Raw genomic sequence first — 27,867 nt, forward strand, 5'->3', positions numbered from 1 at the left:
AGCTTACCTCACAGGGCTGCTTTGAAATCAGACAGTTAATGAATGTGAAGCACTCAGAACCGGGCCGCCTGGCATGTGCTTGGTATACTAAATGTCCCTTACTCCATGGCGAGGTTTATTTTTGGTTGTTCTCTTCTATTGCTGTTCTACTTATCTGCACCTCTCCCAGACAGTAGAAGCAGAAAGCTTTCCTCTAAACTGCTCAGTATACCCTGCATTCAGTCATGTCCTTCATGGCTTCTGCACAAAAATCAAACAGCAATAATGATCTTCCATGCACCTCTGCTAATACATGACTTCAACATGCAATTGTAGATTTGGTTTTTTTGAACTCGGACAAAAGGTTTACAATGTAGTTCTGCCTCATCCCATGGCTGCCCAGCAGGATGAGAGGTTGCCTGTCACTACAGGAGGAAACGGGGGCATGAAACCCCAGGATTCTCAAGGCTGCTAGTTCTTCATCCCAAAGTTCACCTTCTTCATCACCCCTTCACTCTACCACATGGATTTCACCCATGTCTGAGCTTAGTCTCTCAGCCATCAGCAACTATGGGAGCCTAGGGCAGTGCTATAATCTAAGTTATACCCTCCCTAAATTCACATGTTGAAGTTACAGTACTCAGAATGTCACTTGAAGATAAATTCTCCATAAGGTAAGATAAGTTCACCTGAGGCTTCTGGGGTGAGCTCCAAACCAATCTGAAAGGTGTCCTTCTACCAAAAGGAAGCTGGCCCCACTCACATAGACCTTGGGACTGTACACAGAGGAAAGCCCATGTGAGGGAGGGCATGCAGAGAAGGCTCCCCTCTGCCGGCCAAGGAGAGGGGTCTCAGAAAGCAGCCTACCTGCTGATACCTGCACCTTGGACTCCCAGACACCAGAATCATGAGAGGTGGGCAGATTAGTCTTTGTAGACTGGGTGAGCTGACAGAAGCTCCAGCAACAACACAGCCTGAGCAGTCTCTGTGCTCTCATCAGGAATACCACTGAGGGGAGGAAGAGAGAACTCACCAGGTGGGGTGCCTGCCTAGTCACATGGGTGACACAGGCTCAAGTCCCTAGTATACCACATGGGGACACTACAACACTGGAGGGAACATCACTGCTGTGGTGTGTCTGTGCCTGTCTGTCTCTTCTCTGTATCTGAAAAAGTCAGCTGGGATCAGTGAAATCCACACATGCAGAAGGACCTGAAGATTCAAAGAATCTTCCTGCCTGAGAAGTGCCTCTAACCCTCCTGCCCCACCTCTGCCCCTCTCCTGTTCTCTGTGTCACACAGAGCATTCTTGGTCACTGCTGCCCAGCTTTACCCACTTCACTAATCAAGGTGCCTTTGGAGCCCACAGGAGTGAATTGTGCCTCTCAGACAACAAGATCAGGAGTAGGAAGGACACCCACACTAAACAAGGTTGCAGAGTGAACCTCTTATCCCCAACCTGACCACCAATGAATGGCCAGAGCACAACAGTGTCAGCAAGCTGCAGGCTGCCTTCGATCACAGATATCTGGGGATGAGTTTGGGGAGAGACCTAACAAGCCTGTCCTAAACAGGCTTCATCTGACTTACTAGCACTAACCCCTAGGTGTCCTGCCAGAGTCAGTCAGGCTCTGGGAGCCAGCCGCCCTCTCTCAATATGGAAAATGTCCAAGGGCCTAATAAAGGGAAAGGGTGGGGAAAGAAGGCAATAATGAGAGCAGAAAGAATATGAGACAAGGTAGGGTGGGACAGTATTTAAAAGTATTTTTTTTTACTAGAAATTTAATAATTTACAAGATTATAAGATAACAGAGGTATAGTTCTGCACCCATCCCACCACCAAAGTTCTATGCCTCCACTCTCTCAATGATAACCACCATAGTTCTCCCAAGGTCTTAGATATGGGTTGACCTTTTTTTTTGTTTGTTTTTTCAAGTTCATGTGCTTCAAGTCTGTATATCCCACATATTAGTGAAATCATCCAGTAGTTTTCTTTCACTTTACTTACTTCACTAAACATAATCACCTCCAGTTATATCCATTTTGTCCCAGAATATTTTTTAGTTATGAATAGTACTCCACTGAGTATATATCCCATAGCTTCTTTATCTAGTAATCTGTTGATGTACTTTTAGGTCGCCTACGTATCTTTGCTATTGTAAATAATGCAAGTATGAACACAGGGGTGTATCTCTGGTCAGTGACATGGATGGTCAGATGCACTGTCAAGCTCAGGACTCACCCCAGTCTAGTCCCAGTCCTGTCACTCTATAATGTTATCCTAGAGGTCAGGGGACCTTCTGCCTTTGTACACAGAGAGGGAAAAATGCACTTGGTGTTATCATAAAATCTAGACTGTGTGTTCTATGATATAAAATGTAGAACAGCTTGCTTCAGGGGAGGACAACTACTCGGGCTGTCTATCTTGTTTATAAATTCAGCATTAGGGCATTCATTTACTTGTCCAGCCTGCCAGCAGGCATGTATTATAGACTTTATGTGTGCAGGTCAAAGACAGAGGACAACAGAGAAAACAAGCCCACGTCCCCCCAGAGAGGCTCCCAGTCCAGTGGAGGAGAAAGACAATTACAAGAGCAAGTGCAGAGTTCTGACCTGTCAGCGTCCATACGCACCAGGTGAGATATATTTGATGTGGATACATCTGGTGACTCTGTCTTTTCTCCACAGTCCACAGGCAGCACTGAGCCCTAGCTGGCATGCCACCTGTCATGGGCATGACCATTCTCTGGGCAAGTTCTCACAGAGGGATCTGGCCATTGTTTACCTATCTGCACTGTGAAAGTGCTGGGCTCATCATGCCTTGCACCTGGGGGCATAGAGGGAGAACGTGGCCCACATGAAAAGGGACCTGGGGCCACTAGTCCAGACAGCAGGGTGATTTCTCTTTGTTCTGGGACCACTAATGAGCTAAGTCCCCCACCCCAGCACAGCTTCTCCCAGAACCTGGTCAGATGTGTCTATTAACTCTAGCCCACCATCAGGACTATCTCTCTGTGTGAGGCTCACACACTGTCTTCCCTCAGCCAACAGGATACTTCACCAGCACGCACACAAATGACAACATGGAGTTAGGATACTGAGGAGAGCAACATGGCTTTTTTTCACCTGAGTCATGCAGGGGAAGAATTGAATACAAATAGCCCAAATTTTAAAATGGGATAAAGACTAGAACAGGCATTTCTCCAAAGAAGGTATACAAATAGGATTATGGAAAAAAGTTCAGCATCACTAATCACTAGAGAAATGCAAGTCAAAACCTCTATATCTCCAACAGTATGGCTGTTACCCAAATAGAAACAAGTGTTGGCAAGGAGAAGAAATGGGAACAATTGTATGCTTTTGGGAAGGTGAAGTGGTGCAGCCTCCATGGAAAACAGACTGATGTTACTCACAAAATTAAAATAGATCTACTTCCAAATAGATTCTCTTCCAGGGCCTTGAGGAGATCTTTGCACATCCATGTTGGAAGAGGAGATATCCCAAGAGTCCATCAGTAGATGGAAGGGTAGAAAAAATGTAGTCGCTTCATACAGTAGGAAACTACTCAGCTGAAAATAAGGCAAGGGAATCCTGTCATAGGATGTGATGTGGATGGCCCTGTAGGACTTATGCTAAATTAAATAAGCATGTCATAAAAGGATAAAATCCTGCTAATCCACTTCCCTGCACTATGCAAAGAAGCAACTGCTAAGAGCAGAAGGTAGAGTTGTGCTTGGAAAGAGGAGGACAGGATGAGCTGCAGGAATATGACTGATGTTTCAGTGGCACCAGAAGGAAAGGCTACTTTTTTAGTCTGTCATATGACACTGTGCTATGATGAACAACACCTTACTTTTGACTCTGGAATTTAAGAGAGAAGATCACATGCTATGTGTTTTTTGATACAAAGACATGTTTCAAACAACTCTGTCTCCAGTTTCTTTTTAATTGTTGAACTCAACAGTTATAAGCTGATAGTTATATCTTGCATTACAGCATCACACCTACTGTGGCAAATGACAACAGTTATTATTTATCTTTCCCCCCAGCATTATCTGTGGGGCTCAGTGCCTGCCCAATTTCCCAGTCACTATTTTTTTCTTTTTATCTCTGTTTTGATGAGAGAGAAAGAAAGAGAGAGAGAGAGAGAGAGAGAGAGAGAAACAGAGGAGAGACATCTTTAGTACTGTTCAACAGCTCTTGAAGGTAGGAGGGATCTAGGGCTTGAACCCAGGTCATCATGTACTCTACTTGGTGTACCATCACCGAGCTTCTAACAGCTATCCTCCTAAGAAGTCTAGAACCATCAGTGTCAGTTGCTGTTTTCAGAACTGAAAAAATAATCATGAACATCAACCCCAGGAAAAGTGAGAGCTGATCTAACTGCTTTCCTATAGCACAACTGAGAAACCTGGGAACCAGGGCTTATAAAAGACTAACATAAACCCCCACATAACAAGATAATGTAAATAATAATTGGACTCCTTTCTTCTTTTAGTTTTATCTTTTTTTTTTTTAGTGCCACCGGGTTATCACTGGGGTTTGGTACCAGAACTATGAATCTACCACTCCCAGTGCCCCCCATTCTCTCTCTCTTTATTGAATAGGATAGAAAGAAATTGATAAGTGGGGGGGGGATAAAGAGAGAAAGATAGACACCTGTACACCTGTTTCATAACTTGCGAAGTGTCCCCCCTGCAGGTGGGGAGGAAGGGACTTGACCTTGGGTCCCTGCACATGGTAGTATGTGTGCTTAGCTGGTTGCACCATTGCCTACCCCCCCACACCTAGCTTTTCTTTTTTGCCTCCAAGGTTATTGCTGGGGTTTGGTGCCTGCACCATGAATCCACTGCTCCTGGAGGCCATTTTTTCCCCTTTTGCTGCCCTTGTTGCCTCGTTGTGGTTATTATTATTATTGCCATTGTTGATGTTGTTCGTTGCTGGATAGGACAGAGAGAAATGGAGAGAGGAGGGGAAGACAGAGAGGGGGAGAGAAAGATAGACACCTGAAGACCTGCTTCACCACCTGTGAAGTGACTCCCCTGCAGGTGGGGAGCCGGGGGCTCAAACCTGGATCCTTATGCCAGCCCTTGCACTTCATGCCATGTGCGCACAGCACTACTGCCCGACCACCCCCCAGCTTCTTTTAAACCAGTATTTTGTTCACAGTAATTTCTAGAACCTGATTATGTGCCAAAACCATTTAGAAACCCAAAACATAAATACATACATCCTAACAAAACTGTTGAGTCCCAAACCTCTGGACTAGAACCCAGAGCCCATATCTAGAAAAGCTTCCCTAGTGAGTCTTGTGCAGGTAGTCTTCCAACTGGTGCTCCCCACCTCCAGATAATCCAAGCCTGTGGCTCTACCTAGTGCACATCATATAGTGGAAAATCAAAGCCCAGAAGCCCAGCAGATGCTCATTCTAAATTACTCAGTATGGTCTCCCTAAAAAATGAGGGAAGGACTATGTCATATGCTTAATTGATAGTAACAGTTTATCAATAGCTATATATTCATCCTAGATAGTAAATATGAAAGTTAATTGATAGTAACAGTTTATCAATAGCTAGATATTCATCCTAGATAGTAAATATGAAAGTTGTTTTCTGTGAGAATTTTCTTCATCCAGCCTAAAAATCAGGTTTCTTAAGTCAAACTCCAAACATAACACTTCTTGGAATGGAAGATTAATCATTTTAGTAACCTCATTTGCCTCACTGACTCTTAGGGTGGATGGATGGTGACAAGACAGAGCATCCAGAAGGGCTTGTTCCTAACCTTGTAGTAAACAGTGAGACCAGAGGTGCTGTCACAGAGGTCATTCCAACAAAAATAAGAGCACAGGGAATGATTGCCACTTCAAGGTGACATTCAAACCATCAACTTTTATTAAGGGACATTTGACCTGTGCTCCGTACCACCTTTAGATCCATTATATCCTCTTCCGCCCTGTGTGCTGTCTTCTCTGCTTATACTGAGGAGATGGTCCAGCCACAAAGAGTAGCCAGTGATTGATGGAGCTGATTCTCTCACACAGTCCTCCCTGGGACTATAAACCTGTTTTTTTTTTTTTTTTTTTTTTTTAGCCCACACCCTGGGGCTCAAGAGGGAGTGTGTGTCTGTGTCTTAGATCCTACCTTTGCCCCAAAGATCTGAGGGTCCAGCTGGGAGACAAAATGAATACAGGAAAAGGCTCCATGTTGAAAAATATACTCAGAAACAAAAAGCACACAGTCTACTACATAGTACTGGCCAGGTTACTTGTCCTCCCTGGCTTTTGGTTTTATATTTTCCACAAAAATGTCAATCTTATGAATCCAGACTCTGGTATTCTGATTTGAAGTACAGCTCCTTCTTCATTAAATACTAGATCTAAGTCTTTTCTGCAGAAGCATTAGAGTCAGATGCTTATCTAAACATAGGAGAGGACAGCATTGGGAAAGTATCATATAAATATAAAGTACTGCACAACACTCTAATGCAATATGTAAATATTACACATGCTATCCTTGGAAAGGTCAGAAGCAATCCTTACAAATTAAACAGAAATAGTTTTGCAATGAAACAGTTATAATTAAGTGAGAAATAATAATACACAGTCTATCAGGTCCAATCAGTATTTGCGAGAAACTTACTCAAATTGGATCAAATAAGTTGACAAATAATAAGCTGACAAATAAGTTCCTTAATGAGTAAATTTCCATTTCAAGGGCTTTTGGGCTTTAACTAATTGAACCTGTAACTGGCACCCCTATTGTAACTAATTTCTTTGTGCTTTTGTTTTTCTCTTTTGTAAAGTGGGGCTGAGAAATTCACATGGTTTTATTTAGATTGCATGAACTGATTCAGGTAAGCCACCTTAGGTAATTCAGAGTTCTCAGATAATACTCACATAGCTACCAACTAGCTCAGTTTTAATACCCTTCTGTCGCTTACACTTCTGCTACTGTATGATTCAAAATGAGCAAAAGAATATTCACACGAAGCTTGAGTCCACTGTAGAAGAGATTTTATGATGTACAACACTATGGAGTAATTGCCACAAGCACTAAATCATTACAGTGACTCCTAATAGGGAGTTAAGCATCCCAGTATGGTGTTGCCAAAAAAAGTTTCATAGAAGAATTAGTTTTTGAGGTAACCTACAAAGTTAGTGGGGTTCTGTTTGCTGAAAAGGAAAGAAATTCCATTAGTCAAGAAGGAGAGAACAGGCTCTGGAATCAAACAGACTTACCTTTGGCTATGGCTGCAGCACTTATGACGTCTATCTTTCAAAATTATTAGGGTTGAGCAAGATAACTCACCTGGGAAGGTACCTGGTCTTCTGTGCCTAGGAGCAGGGTTTGAGGCACAGTCCCCATCACACTGGTAGAAGCTTCAGTGCTGTGGTATGTATGTATGTATGTATGTATGTATCTATCATCTATCTGTATCAATCATCTATCTCCATTGATATATCAATCATCTATTGATCTCTATTGATCTATCTTATATCATCATTTTCCATCTTTCACCATCTATACATCATCTATGTTCTATCTACCTACCTATCTATCTATCTATCTATCTATCTATCTATCTATCATCTCTCTTTATTTATCTCTCTCTCATCTATCTGTAAAAGTTCACCCAAAACAGTGGAACTTTTATAATATATCACCTTGGGAATTTGTGTAAATCACATAGAACAATGGCTAGGAAGCATTTTATAAGAAAGAAAAACAGATTTCAAGTCAACAGAAGGAAGAACTTTCTTACAGTTTCCTAACACTGGGCTGTTTTGTCTTGAGAAGCATTGAGCTTTCCATAGCCAGGGCTGTGTAAGGCCCTCTATCTCATTATCTATATCACTCCTCACAATGTTGTGACTTCATTATCAGACATTAGTTTGTATTATTTTGAAGTTCATTTTAAGTCAATTTTTCCTTGTAAGATCGGAGTTATAGGTACTGACGATTGGTAGTTTAATTAGAAAAGTTTGGTAACAAAAGAGAAAAAACTGCACAGCATGGAGGAACTTAGCTATGGCTATACTTGAATACCAGATGAGGATTTGGCTCCCAAAGGAAATAAGTGTGATGTGCTTCTGAGGCATCTTTCACTCTGATGGTCCCTGCACTATTACTCAGAGATGTTTCTTGCTTCCTTACTGCAGTAGAATTAGAATCCTCACTATTGGTCATTTCTCTGCTCTCTTCTGTTTTTCTCCTTCCATCCACTCCCTTGATTCCTCATCTCTAATCCCACTATCATTTTCTCCAGCATACATTTTCATCAACCCAAGGTGCTTTGAAGAAACCCCATGCTACAAGTTAGGGGGAACAACTTGGCAGCTTGTTCTCGCCTGTGTATTTGAATGTCCTCTCAACTCCTTGGAGGAAAGATACCAAATAAACTCAAGCTATTATTATCACACAGTACAGAGCATATTGCTGGTGCCACATAAATAATTCCCCTTGGCAAGTCAATAGATTGAAAGTGTGAGTAGCTGCAGCCTGGCTGGGACACAGTTACAGTGAAATAGAGCTTTGGAAGGAACCTTCCATCAAAATAATGGCCATGGCTGTCAAAGAGGGACTCATGTCCTCTCAAGTGGGTGATTTTAAGTAATTTAAAATTCAGGGAGGTTTTTCTGGGAATGTGTGTCCAGTCTCCCCCTTGGAGAGTCAGACTTGGGTCTGCTAAGGTCAATAAAACTTACCATAATCAACACAATGAGGACAGACTTGCCATTCTGCTGATATAGAATTTGTGATGTGTTCAGAATGCCTAATATTAATAGCCATAAATATAAGTAATTCTAGCCTTCACCCAGTATTATGTAACAGCTGCTACCTGATTAGAATCTTATAATAATCCTTCCAAAACAGGTATATTATGCCATTTTACTATTGAGAAAAAAGAATTTTTCTAGGACTATATAGCTAAAATTTAGTGAAATAGGATCATTCTGACTTCAATTTGACTTAAGACATAAGCCAAACTGCCTCCAATGCAAAAGAGCCAAGTGTTTAAAAAGAACAAATGGGTGGGGGTATAGCATAATGGTTATGCAAAGAGACTTTCATGCCTGAGGCTCTCAAGTCCCAGGTTCAATCCCATAAGCCAGAGCTGAACAGTACTCTGGTAAAAAAAAAAAAAAAAAGAAAGAAAAAACTAGTATTTTAATACATCCAGAGGAAATACTTGAGAAATCTCAGGGAAAATTATTTTTCAAGCATTCTCATGAAGATTAAAAGCATGCACTTATGTTTTAAATTATATATTAATTCTTATCATCTCATTAGTTACTCCAATAAAATTAACTAAGGATATCCACCAGGTAACACTTAAACTATTTTAGTAGATAACAGGATAGTGTTAGTCTCTAATTTTCAAATTTGGGCCAGTCTTATTACTTAGTGCAGAATTGCTCTAAAAGGCCTTTCAGGCCTTTTTACAATTAGATTCATGATATTGGTGCCAAAGCAGCTCTTCACTCTCAGTTCCATGAAATGCATCTCAATCTGAATTAGCCAGCTCCAGATTCATAAATCTCTGCTTCTTACTCTGATGGTCCTGAACTCACCAAATGCAAATTAGGGTGAATTAATTCTAGTCCTCCAAGCTCTTCTGCAGTCAACGATTGGAGGCTAGAAAATGGGATCTTTTCCCAAGAATGTAGTACTCCCATCTCCTTTTTCTGTGATTGAAAGTGGTTATATCTGCACACACTATTACATTTTACTGTTGACTGTAAACCATTAATCCCCCAGTAAAGAAGTAAAAGAAAGTGACTACATCATGATGGAATTGTGAAGGATCATTTTGTTTGTTTAAAGTAGGTGATTGGACAAGGAAGACAGAATTAAAATACCCAGTTTCTATCTCATCTTGGACCTACCACCAAATGACTAAAATCAAGTAAGTCTCTTTCCTTTCTCTAGGCCTGTACTTCCTCATGTGAAAAGCTGAGATTCTGATAGATGTTTTGTGAATGAATACTGGAAGAGAGAAATAAATTTGGCTGACCTCCAATGCACTATCACTACTACATTAATGACAGACCAGATTTCATCCTCTGGCTGGAGTAGGACCATAATGGGCTGAAAGAGCTTTATATTATAGGGGTAGAAGGAAGGGAGATTCTTAGTTGAAGAAACAGTAGCTGAGAACTTTCCCCCAAGTTAAAGAGATATATCACTGGCTCTAGCACACTTAAAGAGCTCCAAGGAAAAGAAATTCAAACCTAAGATAATCAATGCATATAATAATTAAAATGGCAAAGATCAAATACAAAGAGAAGATTCTAAAAGCTGGCAAAGAAAAACAAAGAGTTACTTATTTCCATAAGACTGTCAATTATCTCTCTATAGAAACTCAAAGGGATAGTAATGACTGGTGGGATATAATCAATTTTGAATGGAAAAGGCCTCCACTCAAAGATACTTTGTCCAGGTATCAGTCATGTTTGGAGAGACCCCCCAAAAAAAATTCAAAGAAGCAACAGTTAAAGGACTCTATTACCACTAAACCCAACCTACAAGAAACACTAAAGAGACACATATAAATGTAGAAAGACTTCACTCGGAGGAGGCAAACAGACAAATCAGGAAGATAAGCAAATTCCAATGAAGACTATGGACTTAAACTTTAGAACTAAAGTTAACAAAGGAGGAAGAGACTGGGAGTCCCATGGATGCTGCTGGAGGGGTACTAGTGCTTTTGGGGAAGAGGCTAGTGGTAAAATGATATTCTGAAAAGCTAGAAAACTGTACTTCTAAAACATCTGTAGGCATGTGAAATCAAGCTTAGATCAAAAGTAAAGACTATTATTAATGAAGAACTTTAATAAAAAGAAAAAGTCTTATTAACTTATGCCTGGCTTTAACCTAGAAAAGGGTCTATAATTCCATGGGTTCTATTCAGAGAGTAAAGATTATCAACTTAAAGCATCAGTGTGCACTTTAGTCATCTAAGGCAATCTCATCATAATATTAGCATCTCCAAGGGAGACTCTGATGCTTTAAATCAACAGTGAAACTGACACTTCAAGTTCCCAGCAAAGCCACAATGAAATGATACAACCCATGATCCACTTTATTTCTATAGGGAAGGCCAGGGTTCTTTCTTCTAGAACAAAAGCCTGAGAAAGTTGTTTCAGTTTTGCTTTTGATCTGGCCTAGTTTAGAAGATGAATCAGCAGCTTTCCAGAGGCCATGGAAAATAAGCTCCAATTTAAATCTTCCCCCAACCATACCAGTCCCTGTTCAATGAGTCTAGTTCCCTGGGCTGGAAAGTCCATACAGAAAGTCTAACTTGATGGAACTCAAAGTTGGAATTCCCAGACTCAATTACTCTATTTTTCTCAATGATCAATCAGTATTAAGTCAGTTTCAACTGACCCATGTCCAGATGCTAAACTGCTGGGAGAAACAGGCTTAATAGGGGGGAAAAGGAAATGCAAGAAAAAGTTCTCAGAATTTACCTAGGCAAAGTAGAGCTGCTGCTGTGGGAGGCTATTATGTCATTTCAGATCAGTCATTAGAGTCTTGGTTTTGACATAAATTAGCATCCTGCTGCTTCAATGTTGTTAAAATTCAATTATAAAGAGTGAAATAAAAATGTATAACATACAAACACAGGTATTGTAAAATTTAAATAGAAAAGGATAACTTTCTTCAAGACAATACGTTTCTACTTGCTCACTGTATATCTGTGTGCATATATTTATTCATTCAGTGTATGCTCACTCTATGAAACACTGTGATGAGGTCAAGTATACCTATAGAACCATTTTCTTACCTCAAGAAGCCTACAGTCTAGAGAGATAGATGAATAAACATAATAAAACACAGCTACAACAGATCCTATTTTCTTTCACCCCCCCCAATCCAATTTTAAACTAACTTTGACATAAGCCTTAAGTTTTTTCTCCTGCTCTATCTCAGCTATTACCTCCTTAGACCAAGCTCTGTCACTACTTTTTTTTGTTCATTTTGTTTTTGTTTCCAGGGTTATTGTTGGGGCTTGGTACCTGCACTACGAATCCACTGCTCCTGGAGGCCATTTTTCCCATTTTGTTGCCCTTGTTGTTAATTGTTATTATTGTTATTGCTGTTGTTGTTGCACAGAGAGAAATCAAGAGAGGAGGGGAAGACAGAGGGAAGGAGAGATAGACACCTGCAGACCTGCTTCACTGCTTGTGAAGCGATCCTGCCCCCTGAAAGAGGGGAGCCGGGGGCTCGAACTGGAATCCTTATACAGGTCCTTCAGCTTTACATCATTTGCGCTTAACCTGGTGCACTACTGCCCAGCCCCCAATTGCCCATTTTGTTGCCCTTGTTGTTTATTATTGTTGTTGTTGTTGCTGTCATTGTTGTTGGATAGGACAGAGAGAAATGGAGAGAGGAGGGGAAGACAGAAAGGGGGAGAAAAAGACAGACACCTGTAGACCTGTTTCACTCTCTGTGAAGCAACCCCTCTGCAGGTGGGGAGCCGGGGGCTGGAACCAGGATCCTTATGCCAGTCCTTGCGCTTTGGCCATGTACACTTAACCCACTGTGCTATCACCTGTCCCCAGTGCTATCATTTCTTATCTGGACTACTGATATACCTCCTTGAATGTCTCCCTTAGTTCATTACCATCTCATTTCTTTAATCCGTTGCTCACAATTAGCCAGAATAAGCTATTGACATATTAAAGTATACCACATACTAAAGTATATCAATTTACAACTTTAATTTTTATAATTTTTATTCATTTATTTTGGATGGAAACAGAGAAATTTAGAAGGAAATGAGAGTGAAATAGATAGATAGAAAGATACATGTAGCACTGCTTCACTGCTCATGAAGCTTTCCTCATGTAAGTGGGTACTGTGAGCTTTAACTTGAGTCCTTGAACACTGGAATGTGTGCGCTCAACCAGGTGTATCAGCCTCCCCAATTTACAACTTTAAATAAGTGAGTTTCTAGGGCCAAGGAGTTAGCTCAGCCTTCATGCCTTCCATGACACCACACTGAGCACCAAAGAAAAAGTGGATGGAACCCCATGGATGGTGAATCAGTGCTTTGGTGTTTTGCCTTCTCTCTTCTCCCTCCCTCCTCTCTAGTTTTCTCCTTTTAAGAACAGAAAATAAAAATTGGGCCAGGGAGATGACTCAGCAGAAGATAACATGTGTCAGTCCCTTATTCAATGCCAGGAAGATCTACCTGCGAACAAGCCCTGGCCCTCTCAACTTACATTGAAAATGGATTCCAGAAGAATTTAAAGACGGGTGCTGTCTTTGTTGCTCTCACAGCAGCCTATGACACGGTCTGGCACCGTGGTCTCCTAGTCAAGATCTCAAGATGCCTGCCTCCATGGGTGGCCAACACTATATCGTTTCTTCTCCAAAACAGAAGATTCCGGGTGCATCTGAGTGACAAGTCTAGCAGATAGAGACTTGTCTCAAGTGGCCTCCCCCAGGGCTCTGTTCTGGCTCCTACGCTATTTAATATTTACATCAATGACCTCCCAGAAACTTCTTCAAGGAAGTTCATCTACGCCGATGACATCTGCTGTGCAACTCAGGCATCCAAGTTTGACATCCTCAAGGAAACACTCATGAAAGACATGTCTCTGATATCTGATTACTGTAAAAAATGGCGACTAATCCCTAGCACTGCAAAAACGGTATCATCTGTTTTCCATCTACACCATGCCTCGGCTTTGCGTGAGCTTAATGTGCAGCTTGGCGATACGAGAATCCGGCATGAAGCCCAGCCAGTCTATCTTGGCGTTACTCTCGATCACACTCTGTCATTTCACTAACATCTCATAAAAACTGCAGCAAAGGTGGGCGCGAGGAATAACATCATTGCAAGACTGGCCAGCTCCTCATGGGGCGCGAGCGCTTCCATCATCACTACGATCATCATCTCTGGCATTATGCTATTCCACTGCAGAATACTGTGCCCCAGTATGGTTCTGTAGCCCCCATGTCTACTTGGTCGATTCCAAATTATATTCCTCCATGAGGATAATTTCTGGAACCATCTGTTCCACCCTGGTTCCATGGCTGCCAGTTCTTAGCAACATCGCCCTGCCAGATATTCGTCGGGATGCGGCATCATCTAAGTTCATTTCTCACATCTATGCTCGAGTGGACCTGCCAATATATGCAGATATCTTCGCCCACCCTGTCCAACGCTTGACGTCTCGTCACCCAATCTGGTCCCCTACGCCTACACTGAACTTCTCTGTTCCAGACTCTTGGAAACAGAGTTGTCAGTCAGCTGAGGTAAAGAACAAACACCTCATCACAGACCCCTGCAAGCGTCAACCTGGCTTTGACCTAGCACGTTATGATTGGGCCCTCCTCAATCGCTATCGAACAGGCCATGGCCGGTGCGCCGCCATGTTCCATCGCTGGGGAGCCAGAGACGACCCGAACTGCCCCTGTGGCTCCAGACAGACTATGACCCACATAGTCAACGACTGCCACCTCTCCAGATTCAAAGGAGGTCTCGAAACTTTACATCAGGCTCAACCTGATGCTGTTGACTGGCTACGGAAGAAGGGCAAACGCTAGAAGAAGATTCAATGCCTCATTAAAACATTAGTAGACTGCTGAGACACTTAGAATGAAAGAGTCTACAGTGTCATAGGTATTTTAACCCTGTTGATCTTTAATTGTCTTACTCTTCCACTTAGAAGCACCAGCTAGACTGGCTTTCTTTTTCTTCTTATTGTTGTAAATCTTGGCATGATTCACCTCTTCTTGAAATTCAAGCCTCAGCTTAAATGCCTCACCTTCAGAAATAGAATTTATTGATCACATTATCTATTGATAGTTACAGCTAGGTAGTCTTTCTTGATCACATCATCTATTCATAGTTATAGCTAGGTAGTCTCTGTTGTGATAGGCCATTTGATTATCTTTTGAAAACTTACCATATACACATGCATATGTACACACACACATACTCATATTTATGTATTGCCAGTATTCATGAGGACATGGATTTCTTATTTATTTTACCAGAGCACAGCTCAGTTCTGGCTTATGGTACTGTGGGGGATTGAATCTGGTATTTTAGAACCGCAGGCATGAGATTCTTTTTGCATAACCATTATGCTATCTACTCTCAACCAAGATTTCTTATTTATCATGCCATCCACAATGCCAGTAGTACCTAGCAAGTGGCTGGGATGGCAAATTCAAGCTTCATATCAGATAGAACAGTGTAGACTGGCAGTGCTGCAGGTGCTCCAAAATTATGAGCAGAGTGTCGTGTCTATAATTAAAGGCTCTTCATCCAACATGAGGGGTGACAAACATGGAGGCCTCTTATGTGACAAGTGCCATCACCCAACATGGTAGATCAGTCATCACAGGGACAGCATCTCACTCATGTTAGATGCAAACAGAGTAGTGACAGGGAAGAATCAAAGATATCTGTATTTCCCCCTCATAGTGAATAGTGCATAGTACTAATGTAACATAGTTTTAGCAAAAAAAAAAGTGACTTACTAAGTGACTCATAATCATTATAACATGCAATAAAAGATCAAAGATTCTATCCTCAAGTTAATAACTCATACAAATATAAGTACCTTGTGTTTGAATGCACACACACATGACAAGGAATACCCATGCAGGCAAAATCAGCTTCTAGCAGAAGTTTCTGAAAAGTACCCATTAAGTTAGCTAAGTATGTTACCTCCATGACTTGTTCTGGTAGCAGCACTGCCCATATACTTCATGACTTCAAGTTGTCATATAGAATTCCTTCTTCTAAGCTTAAAAAAAACCCATATATTTATAGTCATAAAACTGATTCCTGCCATGAGACCTGGTAGTGGCACTCCTGTCTGAGTATACATATTTTATTGTGCAAGGACCTGGGTTAAAGTCTAGTCCCCACCTACAAGGGGAAAGCTTTTTGTTTCTATCTCCCCTACCCTCAATCTGTTTCTGTCTCCCACTTCCCTCAATCTCTGGCTATCTCTATCCAATAAACAAAGATAATTAAAAAAATATATACATATACATATACATATATATGTATATTGCATAGAGACAGCCAGATATCAATGGGGGAAATGAGTGATAGAGAGGGGAGAGCCAGAGAGACATCCGCAATACTGCTTCACCATTATCAAAGCTTTCTTCTTGCAGGTGGGGACCAGGGGCTCTAACCTGGCTCTTTGCACACTGTAACATGTAAACTTAACCAGGTGCACCACCACCCAACTTCATAAAGATAATTTTAAAATTTTATTTAAAAATCTGATTCCTAAATAAGTCAGAGAAGGATGAATATGGGATGGTCTCACTCATAGACAGAAGTTGAAAAATACTACCGTGATGCCAACCTGCCTTCCTTGGGCAGATGACCTCACCAATGTGTCCTGAAACCCCACATCCCCAGAGTCCTACCCCATTAGGGAAAGGCAGAGACAGGCTGGGGGTATGGATGGACCTGTCAACACCCATGACTAGTGGAGAAACAATTACAGAAGTCAGACCTCCCACCTTCTGCATCCCATAGAGATTTTTGGTCCATACTTCCAGAGGAATAAAGAAGGGAAGCTTCCAATGGAGGGGAAAAGAATAAGTTGAAAAAAATAAGAGAACACAAAGCAGAACTTGGACTGGGCTTGGTGTATTGTTCTGGGGTGTAAAAGACGCAGGTCGGGGGCAGGTTCAGATCCTGGAACATGATGGCAGAGGAGGACCTAGAGGGGGCTGAATTGTTATGTGGCAAACTGGGAAATGTTACACATGTATAAACTACTGTATTTTACTGTTGAGTGTAAACTGTTAATTCTCCCAATAAAGAAAAAAAAAAGCTGATTCTTGCCTTTGCATATAACTTTTCAATTTATAAGATATTGCAAGTATCACCTCCTCTTCCCATCACAGGGTCTGCTGTTGCAATTTTACATATGAGAAAATGTGATGTATAGAAATGTATTGGGTTGTGGCAAGAGTAACAGCTGACTTACAATGTCAAGGTCAAAACCTGGGTCCTGGGGCTTAAAGGGAAAACCAGACCATAGGAACCTACACTGGTAAATTTGATGATGAAACAGGGACAGGCCCCCGGAAGCCCAGGCAATTCAGGGATGTGTAGTGGTGAAATGAAGTTTTATGCCCAAACAGAGACCTTGGTGGGAGTTAACCCATATCTGGGTAGAGTGTGCATTGGCCATTGCCTTTCCAGGGCTTCTGGCCTCCAGCTGTTCCTTTTCCACTGTGGCTAATCCATCACCAAACACACAGCCCTTTTCCAAGTTATTAATCATTTAGATGCAGTATTGCCTCTGCAAAACTCAGAAAGTAACTACTATAATTCAGAAGAGGATAAAAAAAAAATCCTGGGATGGGTAGTGGTGTCTCAGTCAGAGGGACTCTATAGACAACAGAGAAGAGTTGGAGGGACATTTGGGGCAGACAAATCACTAGGCTATAGAGCAGGTGAGCACAGGGAACTATTCCTATGATTTAAGAGCACAAGCTCTCAACTCCCTCTCTATCTAGCCACTATGCAGGAACTAGGATTTGCCTAACCTAGGATTTGAAGTCAGACCATTCATTTCTAAACTGTAAAGCAAAACCACCAGTAGATGATGAAGTCAGAAATCCCCTTGCATGGAACTCAGTTGAGAGCTGTCTTTGAAATACATGAAGTAAGTAGGTGCTATGAGTCCAGGAATTGCACTAGGCTAAAATCAGCCAGCGTATTCTGGAAGTAATTTCTGAGAAAATTTCCCCTCCCCATGGAACCCAATGTTCTGGGGTTCAGCTTACATTGGCAATGAGTCTAAGAGGACTAGTGTGATCCCACAGGGACAGTTTGCCTATGGCAAACCCAGTTCTGAAGGTGAGTGACAGTAAGGCCCTGCTCTCTGGGGAACAGACCTGATCTCAGTGATAAATGGTCAGACTGGCTCCTTTCACCACCCACAGACTTCCAGACAACCCTGGACATGATACCCTCTCAACCCAGCCAGATGCTGAGCCTAATCCTTACCATGGAACCAGGCTACTCATTAATTCTTAATGACTATCCAAGTGACAGATATGTGTGTGTGTGTGTGTGTGTGTGTGTGTGTGTGTGTGTGTGTGTATCTCAGGTTCTCTGATGCACAAAAGGGTTGTGGCAGTTAACAAAATGTCTACACCAAACAGACAAAAAGCCAGTGAATGACAATGTCTGCATATATTTACTACAATGATTTAGCTGCAAACACAACAGGACTCCAGGCCTCAGTCATTGAGTAATGCATTTCCTTCAGTCACATAGGGAGCCTTAGCCCTGGCCACAGACAGAGCTGAACTGAGGCTGAGCATCTGTGCCAACTGGAGATCTGCAGTAATGAAGGCAGAGATTCTTAACCCACTTCAGGCAATACTAAGATCAGGAGCCTAATAAAATATGTCTGATGGGTTACAAAAGCAATCACTCAGTACGTGGTGAGATGGAGAAGAGCCAAGTAAAGTTTCTAATAATATTAAAACAGAGAGAAGACACACAGGGGGATAAAGGTAGCATGACCCAGGAGCAGATGATTAAATCTGTTGTGTGTACTTTCATTATTACAATAATCACAAAATGGGGCTGGGTGGTAGTTCACTCAATAGGGCACAAATGCTCCCATATATGAGGATCAGGTTCAAGCTCTCAGCCCTCATCTATAAGGAGAAAGTTCATGAGTGGTGAAGCAGTGCTATGTGTATTTACTCTTCTGTCTGTCTCTGGCTCCTTCTCTGGATGGAGCTTGAAAGAGTCATGTTAAGTGAGATAAGCCAGAAAGAGAAGGATGGGTACTGGTTGATCTCACTTATGGACAGAAGTTGAGAAATAAGAACAGAAAGGAAAAACACAAAGTAAAACTTGAACTGGGTTTGTTGTATTGCACCAAAGTAAAGGACATAGGGTGGGGAGTGAGGTTGGGGGGTTGGGGAGGCTTTCAGCTACTGGTGCATGATGGTGGAGGAGGATTACTCTGGGGGTGAGAGTGTTTTGCAGCAAACTGAGAAATTTTGTGCATGCATCTATAACTATTTAAATAAACCATTAATCCCCCAATAAAAATATTTTTAAACTTACACCTATATAAAAAAGAATACCTACCAGGAATGGCAGCATGTATAGACACTGAGTGTCAGTAATAACTCTGGTGTCAAAATTAAAAAAACAACAAACAGAGCATGAGGTAGCTGCAGAAGATAAAGAGACTCTAGGAGCTAGAACAATGTCTAAGAGGAGATGGGAAGCAATTACAGAAGCCAGACCTTCTACCTTCTGCAACCCTCAACGACCCTGGGTCCATGCTCCCAGAGGGCTAGAGAATGGGAAAGCTATCATGGGAGGGGGTGGGTTATGGAGATTGGGTGGTAGGAATTGTGTGGAGTTGTACCCCTCCTACCTTATGTTTTTGTTCATTAATCCTTTCTTAAATAAAAAAAAAAAAAAGAGGAGATGGGATGTGAAGGGCCTGAATGTAAAGGATCTGCACACAAAGCTATGGACACTCATGCTGCTGCTACTTAAGAGGTTGGATGGACATCTTTGGACTAGAGGATTCCTTGAGAGCAAAATGCAGACTAGAGAGAAAGTAGAGCCATCAGCACCAAGCAGAAACTCCCAACAGTAAGAGAATTTGCTGGGCTGTTCAGTTCTGTTTGGAAAAACATTTATTAAGGATCATCCTTGAGCTTTTGATTCATTTTATTAATCCCAGAACTTAAGTTTAAATCCTTTAACAATACTCAAATGTGGAAGGAATAAAAATAAGAGGCAGGAAAATAGAAGGCAGGGAAGGTTTGTTGACATTCTCATCAAGGGAGTCATCATATGATTGAGAACTTGGAAATGTGTTTCATTTGTTCAGCTATCTTGAACAGTTTCTCAGAACAAGCTGCTCTATTCCCTCCACAGTGGGATGATATGGAGCTCTGGTTCCCAGTCACTCAGATTTCAGCGGTAGTAAAGCCATATTAAGTATAGGCAGTAGTAGGCTAGGAGCTCTGGTGATGGGAAGGTAGGCTGAGTGGCTTCTGCTGAAACCACTCAGTATGGTAGGGTGTGTGTGTGTGTGTGTGTAGATGTGTGTGTGTGTGTGTGTGTGTGTGTGTGTGTGTGTGTGTGTGTAGACCCTTAATAATCTCTTTCACAAGCTTTCTTTAACTCCAAGGAACCCTACCATCAGACCCACCTTCTAGCCTACTGCCAAAGAGTCAAATTACAAAGAGAGGAAAAATAGGATGAAAAAGGGAAACTAATTCACCTCAATTGGGTCTAATCCCATCCATAGCCACAGTTTGTGTTAGCAGTTAATCCAGTTAGCACAACTTTCATGGTGAGCTTTGATAAATCCTTTAGCCTCTTGCTGGGGCCACAGGCCTGTTAACATCAATAGCACAAAGATTTGGCAATTGTCATCCTTTTTACCCCAACACCCCTCTCAAGGCTGGGGGCCTGACACAGTCTAATTAGCCCTTGCTGAATTTTGTGTTACAAAACATCAGTTTTAATTCCCCCAACCTACATCCTATATTTTTAACCATGTGTTTTATATGTGATTAAACTGTTGTTTCCAACCAGATTGTAAAATCCTTGGGATTAGTAGTCACACTTTAGGTATCTATAGATAATTCCCAGCAATACCTAGGACAGAAAGTATCAGAGTAGAAACTTAAAACTACCTGTTTTCCTTTTCTTTTTTATTTCTTTATTGGGGAATTAATGTTTCACATTCCACAGTAAATATAATAGTTTGTACATGCATAACATTCCCCAGTTTTCCATATAACAATACAACTCCCACTGGATCCTCTGTCATCCTTTTTGGACCTGTATTCTCCCCCCAACCCACTCCAGAATGGTTGCATAAGGACAATTCCAGTTCAGTTTCTACTTGTGTTTTCTCTTCTGATTTTGATTTTCAACTTCTGCCTGAGAGTGAGACCATCCCATACTACCTGTTTTTCTGATTGATGAGTAATACCAAGTTCTCAGATAACAAGACTCAGGGTAGACATAATAAACCTGGAGTGTGTTAGTGGTCTTCTCCTCTCCTCTAGGTAACTGTGATCTGCTGAGCTGCCATCTTGGCTTGTTGTGATTTCATCTTGGAAATGCAAATCAAAGTTCCTTACCAGTCCTATACCATTCCTAGGCAAAATGGTATAGATCACAATGAACTAGTTTACTATTTCTCATCTACACTTCAGAATATTTTTATTATTATAAAAGATAAAATTTACATTTCAGAGGCCTTAATTTAAAAATTAAAATTTAGATTTCAGAGGCATTAAAAATACTCAAAAGTTTAACAAACACAACACTATCCTTTTCAAAAAACTTTTCATCACCCCAGATGGAAACTGTGCACTCATGACACAATCGCACCTTTTCTCCCCCTTGCCCCTGGTAAATTTTATTCATTTTCTGTTTCTGTGGGTTTGACTATTCCAGGTACCAAAAGGTCTTCTATATTTGTCGGACTTTTTTCACTAAGTGTTTTCCAGGCTCATGCCATTGGATGAGAGAAATCTCATGTCATAGCCTATGTTAAAGTCACATTCATTTTAGTGGTTGAGTAATATTCCATTGCATGTGCCACACTGTGTTGATTCACATATCTGTTGATTGGTTCTACCTATTTCATATTGTGAATGATGCTGCTACAAACACCGACTTACACTTTGCATTTATCTAAAAAACTGGCGGAAGGGTCCCGGTTTGAGTCCCCCAGCTCCCCACCTGCAGGGGAGTCGCTTCACAGGCGGTGAAGCAGGTCTGCAGGTGTCTATCTTTCTCTCCCCCTCTCTGTCTCTGCTCCTCTCTCTATATCTCTGTGTCTTATCCAACAATGACATCATCATCAACAATAATAATAACCACAACAAGGCTAAAACAACAAGGGCAACAAAGGGGGGAAAATGTAGCCTCCAGGAGCAGTGGATTCAAGGTGCAGGCACTGAGCCCCAGCAATAACACTGGAGGCAAAATAAATATATAAAAACTGGGAGTCGGGCTGTAGTGCAGCGGGCTAAGCGCAGGTGGCGCAAAGCACAAGGACCGGCATAAGGATCCCGGTTCGAACCCCGGCTCCCCACCTGCAGGGGAGTCACTTCACAGGCGGTGAAGCAGGTCTGTAGGTGTCTATCTTTCTCTCCTCCTCTCTGTCTTCCCCTCCTCTCTCCATTTCTCTCTGTCCTATCCAACAACGACAACAACAATAATAACTACAATAATAAAACAACAAGGGCAACAAAAGGGAATAAATAAATAAAATAAATATTAAAAAAAATAAAAAAAAATAAAAACTACAGTGTATCTAGTGGTATACTAACTTTGATCCCAAAAGATCTGAATTCAAAAGTACAGGATAAAGTAATCTTGCTCAGGCTTTCCCTAAAACCAAGAGGAAAAAAAAAAAAAAGAAAAGCCCTCCTTGACAAACTCAATCAATATCTACCCTCTAGTGGGGAAGCATGGGAAAGGGAGATGGTTTCAGAAAACTGTGGCCCCAGTCATTTCTGACAGCACAAGGAAACCAGTGTTTATTTGTTTATATTAATCAGGGGTTGGACCCATTTCCTCACACATGCAAAGCATACACTCTACCACTGAGCCAAGTTATATGGGTTCTGGTTTTCCCTGTGGGGATTAAATTAAGTGTCCTAATTGCAAAGTACATATTCTATCAGTGATCTCCATCCTTAGACCAAGACCAGTGTTTAGCAGTTACGTAACTAAACTATGTTTCCTATAATATTCACATGTTGAAATTTTAACCCCCAGTAGGATGGTATTATGCTGAGACCTTCAGAAGAAAATTAGGATGAAATGAAGTGTGGAGGTAGAATACTGTTTGTATGATATTGATATCTTTATAAAAGGGAGACAGAGGGAGCAGTGGGTTAAGCGCGTGTGGCACAAAGCGCAAGGACAGGCTTAAGGATCCCAGTTAAAGCCCCCCCCTCCCCACCTGCAGGGGAAGTCACTTTACAGGTGGTGAAGCAGGTCTGCAGGTGTCTGTCTTTCTCTTCCCCACCTCTGTCTTTCCTTCCTCTCTCCATATCTCTCTGTCTTATCCAACAATGACGACAACAACAACAATAACTACAACAACAAAATAACAAGGGCAATAAAAGGGAAATAAATAATAATTTAAAAAATTTAAGAAAAGGGGCGACAGATGGGGCCAGGCAGTGGCACACCTGGTTCAGTTCATATATGTCACCAATCACAAAGATCTGGGTTTAAGCCCTTACTTCCCACCTGCCGGGGAGTACTTTCAACGTTGCAGTGAAGCAACGTTGTTTCTCTTTTCCTATCTCCTCTTACCCTCTCAATTTCTTTCTATCTTGTCAAATGAAATAAATATGTTTTAAAACGTAATAACAGGTCAAGAATTCACCTCTCTTCCTCCCTCCCTCCCTCCAGTCACACTTGTGTTGGATAAAGGCTTATGTGTGGGTGGAGCCAGAAGGCATTCATCTGGAAAGCAGTAAAAGAGACCTCAACAGAAACTAAATTGGCCAGAACCATAATCTTGGACTTCTCATCTTGAGATCTATGAGAAAACATTTCTGTCATGCCAACTACCAATCTATGGCACTCTGTTAAGGGAGGCTATACTGACTAGCACAGCCATTACTGATCACCAAGTCACTTTCTCTCTTCTGAGGATTTACTTTCTTTGTAGGTGACTGTGCAGTGTCACTCCACCTAAGTATGGTCACCTAGTGCTGCTGCTACTGCCCAGTCAGCTGTTTTGCCTTTGAAGGGAGGGACAGTGACTGCACACAGCCCAGTGACATTGGGAAAACAAGTGTGCAGGCAGAGGGTGTGTTTGGTCAGCTTGGATGGAGTAAAGTGCCAGTGTTATTGTACTTACTTCCTGCAGAGACTGAATAGAAACAGGTGGTACTGAACTCTGACTCACTGGGCTTCCCCTGAGCACAAATGAACTTTCCATCTGTATCCTGAGTCACTCTAGTACCTAGTGCTGGAAATGTGCAGCTAACATATTGGGCTTAAATTCAAACTCTGCACCATTTGCAAGAAGAATATGTTTGAGAAAGTAATTTTACTTCTCTCAGCCTTATTATACTTGCCAGGAAAATGGTAAACAATAACTGCAATTATTACTTTACTATAAGGAAAACAAAATTACTGATGGAGAAATAATGAAGGTAGGCATTAGACTAAGTCAGATGTAGAGGATAATTATGAACCTTATAGAAATATTGTTTTACACATACTCTAAGGCATTGAGAGTGGTCAGAAACAGGCAGAAACTGTAGTGTACTCTGAGAGAGCAGAACAGTGTGTGGTCATGGCCATATTTATAAGGCCCTCTCCTGTGGGCACTGTCTGGTCCACAGGGTGCAAGATGACTTCAAGTAAGGCAGAAAGCTGCAGCTTCATTGGCCAATGGATTCAGAGGGTCTCAATACTATTGAGTGCTGGAAACTGATAGTGAACATTTGGGGAAGAGGGAAACAGTGGGAGAGAGGTACCAGACCTGAAAATAAATAGCTCTGGGATCTTCAGAAATTCCAGCATAGGATGTGAAGGGGAGACTCAAGGAATCCATCAGATATCCACAGTAGAGGTCCAGTAAGATGTGACTCAGTTTCTACCAACTTGAGAGGGCACAGTGTCTAGGTACTTCACTGGGCCATACTAGAGATGGCCTGGGACCATCCTTTAGTATCCCAGAGGCAGGACTACTTCTGGGGAATAAGGGATTCTTCCTATGACTAAGTGCAAAATAGGAACACACATACCTTAAAACTGGATAAATCAGTCCTCCCCCAGTTCAGCATGATTACTCAGAAACTTAACTGCTTGCTAGAAAAAAATCTGATGGTGGAACATTTTAAGATGCACAGTATCTATAATGTACCACTGGTGCTGGGTGGGAGTACCCAGTTCAGTGCACACAGTAGAGTGTGTGTGAGTATCTGGGTTCAAGACCCTGGTCCCTACCTGCAGGGGAAAGCTTCACAAGCTCTCTCCCTCTGTATCTTCTGTTCCCTTTGACAATGTCTCTCTGTCCTATCAAATAATTTAATAAATAAAATTAGAAAAAAGGAAAAAATATTTATTTATAATTATCATACACATTAGCAGATGTTACTCCTTGTGCAAAGAAGAAAAATATGGCCCAATGTAGTCATGGCTGGGTGGTTAAGGTGATGGACTAGAAAAATATGGCCCAAAGTCAACAGGTGAAAGGACCCAGAACAAGGGTTTCCATATGAATATCTGTAATGTGTTAAAAAAATATATAGTAGAAAAGTGATCACAACAAATTAAGAGGTGAGAGGGAGAGGTGAGACCATGGAATAACTGGGTTGAATCATCTCTCCTTAAACAACAAATAAATACAAGAGACCCAACTGAAGTCATAATCTATAGCTGAAAGATCTGCAGCCTCAGGTGGGAGCTTCTGTACAGTTGGGGCAAAAAGGGTTGTGGGTTGAAAAACAGCAAAGTCAAATCAGAGTTCTGGGTGTTGTGGTGCTGATCTGCACCATTTTGGCAATTTCACTTTAAGTGCAGCAAGTAATGGAAGGCTGTTGCTAGTGCTGGAAGGAAAGAGAAAGGGGCTTAAAACCTTTCTTTGACTCAGTTAAAAAAAATTTTTTTTTAGTTTTCTAAATTTAAGGCAAAGGCACAACATAAAACAGAGCATTTATGACCACAAGACAGCCCAAAACAACCACCCCCCCACCCCACCCCACCTGCCATGGATCACACAAACAAGAGAAGCCTAAAAATCACAATATCACCACCTACTGGGCAGCAATAACGAGAGAGAGAGAGAGAGAGAGAGAGAGGGAGAGAGAGAGGGAGAGGGAGAGGGAGAGGGAGAGAGAAAGCAAAGAAACAGAACTAACCAGCTAACTATGCCATATCAGCCAGACAGAAATGAAACAGAGGAAATCCAAGGAATTACAGATTTAGAGAGACTCTCAGAGATATACTACAGAAAGCTTATTATGAGGAATCTCCAAGAATCTAAGCAAGAATTGAAAGAGCATTTTACTATGGAATTAAAACACACAAGAGAGGAACTCATGACAGAGTTCACTAAGAGTCTTCAAAGCTTGAAAGAAGAATTTCAATAAGAACTCACTAAGGAGTTAGGAATCATGAAAGAAAAATTTCAAACAGAACTCCAGTGAGTAAAAGACACTCTAACTGCAATTCATGCCAAGGTAGAAGGCTTAGGAAGTAGACCCACACATTCAGAAGAAATAATTTCCAATCTAGAAGATATAGCAAGCCCACTCTTTCAATTCAAAGATGAGGGAGAGGAATGGTTCAGAAAGATTGAAGCAACTCTGTGAAATTGCACAATCTATCAAAAGATTGAATCTGAGGAGAAGGACAAGGCCAAAGGCCCAGAGTCCATTTTCAGAGCAATTTTAGCTGAGAACTTCCCTCACTTAGGAAACCATTAGAACATTTTCATTCAAGAGGCAGAATGATCATCCCAGTTTATAAATACAAAAAGACCAATGCGAAGGCACATTGTAAAACTATCAAAACTGGACAAGGAAAAAAAATTCATGCCATTAGGGAAAGGAACAAAGTTACATACAAAGGCAGAGCTAGAAGACATTCATTAGATTTCTCTTCACAAACCTGAGAGGCCAGGGGAGAGTAAATGATATATTCAAAGTTCTAAGGAGAGGAAATTGCAGCCATGAATCTTGTATCCTGAAAACTTAGCTTTCAAATATGAGGGAGAAATAAAGGTTTTCTCAAATATACAAAAACTAAAGGAATTTGCTACAATCAACCCTGCCTTACAAGAACTACTAAGCTGAGTCCCACAAGAAAGAAGGAAGCAAAGGAATACACGTTACAAGTGGAGTGAATAGCTGTAGACTAGAATCACATTAAAAATAAGAAAGAACAAGCAAATAGGGGAGGGAATTAAAGGACAAAGCAGTGCTAACAAATGTTTGTTAATCACAATAAACATAAAAAAGACTTTTCTAGATACACAATGTTAGTTGTTACACTTATGGTAACCACAAAACAAAGCAGGGAACAGAGATTTTAAACTGTGAAAAACTATAGTGGTTACTGAGGGGTATGTATAAGGGGTGGGGTGGACACAGACTTTCAGTGACATGTCAGAGAAGAAGTAGATGTAATACTTCAAGTTCCCTAACTGCTTAGCCCATAGTTCTAAGTAAAAACATTTGCTTTAGCCCAAGTAAAGAGTACCTAGATTTGTAAGATGATCAAACTCTAAAATGCATTAAACTGTTCAAGGAGCTCTAAAAATAAACCTGAATATACAGCTTTTAATATATCAAAGTCAACTACAACTTTAAACCAGACAGATCAAGGCCATTTAGCCCTGTCAGTATCTAAAATTTGAAGATGTTTCAATAACAATGGATTATTCCTATTCTAAACTCTAAGACTACAAGAAACTCCTTGCATTCTCTTTGGGGTCCTCATTTCTCCTAGTCCTGGAACCTCTAGGACTATACTCACACTTCTTGATAGTTCTTCTGATTCCTTACAGCCATATCACCTATGGTGACCTCAACCAAACCACTACTGGTGCTGCCATTCCACATTATGCCACTACTGAATACTTACAGTGGACTACAACCAGATGTTGGGATATTGTGCAGATATTGTGGGATATGTGGTTGAACATTGGCAGGACCCACAAACCACTATATTTCCATGCAAGTATTATTATTTACATATCAATCTGCCTTGTTTTAAAATGACTCCTCCACCACCATATTACCCCCTCAGGGTATCGCTCTTCCGCCAGCTAAAACTATAGCAACCCTTGCTATGGAAGCTTTCTACCTTCCCAGAGTGCCTTGTTTTCTCCACCCCCTTTCCTAGC

The 27,867-nt window shown here is 41.3% G+C and overlaps 1 long non-coding RNA gene across 1 annotated transcript; it reads left to right on the forward strand.

Annotated features, from left to right (window-relative positions):
- Positions 1 to 27,622, forward strand: LOC132540211 (uncharacterized). Its single transcript, XR_009551420.1, has 4 exons — positions 1 to 653; positions 2,486 to 2,614; positions 9,806 to 9,887; positions 27,529 to 27,622. It is a non-coding gene; the product is annotated as an uncharacterized LOC132540211 (long non-coding RNA).
- The last annotated feature ends 245 nt before the right edge of the window (positions 27,623 to 27,867 follow it).

This window comes from Erinaceus europaeus, chromosome 9 (assembly GCF_950295315.1).
Source record: "Erinaceus europaeus chromosome 9, mEriEur2.1, whole genome shotgun sequence".
In the NCBI taxonomy this organism is placed as follows: domain Eukaryota; kingdom Metazoa; phylum Chordata; class Mammalia; order Eulipotyphla; family Erinaceidae; genus Erinaceus; species Erinaceus europaeus.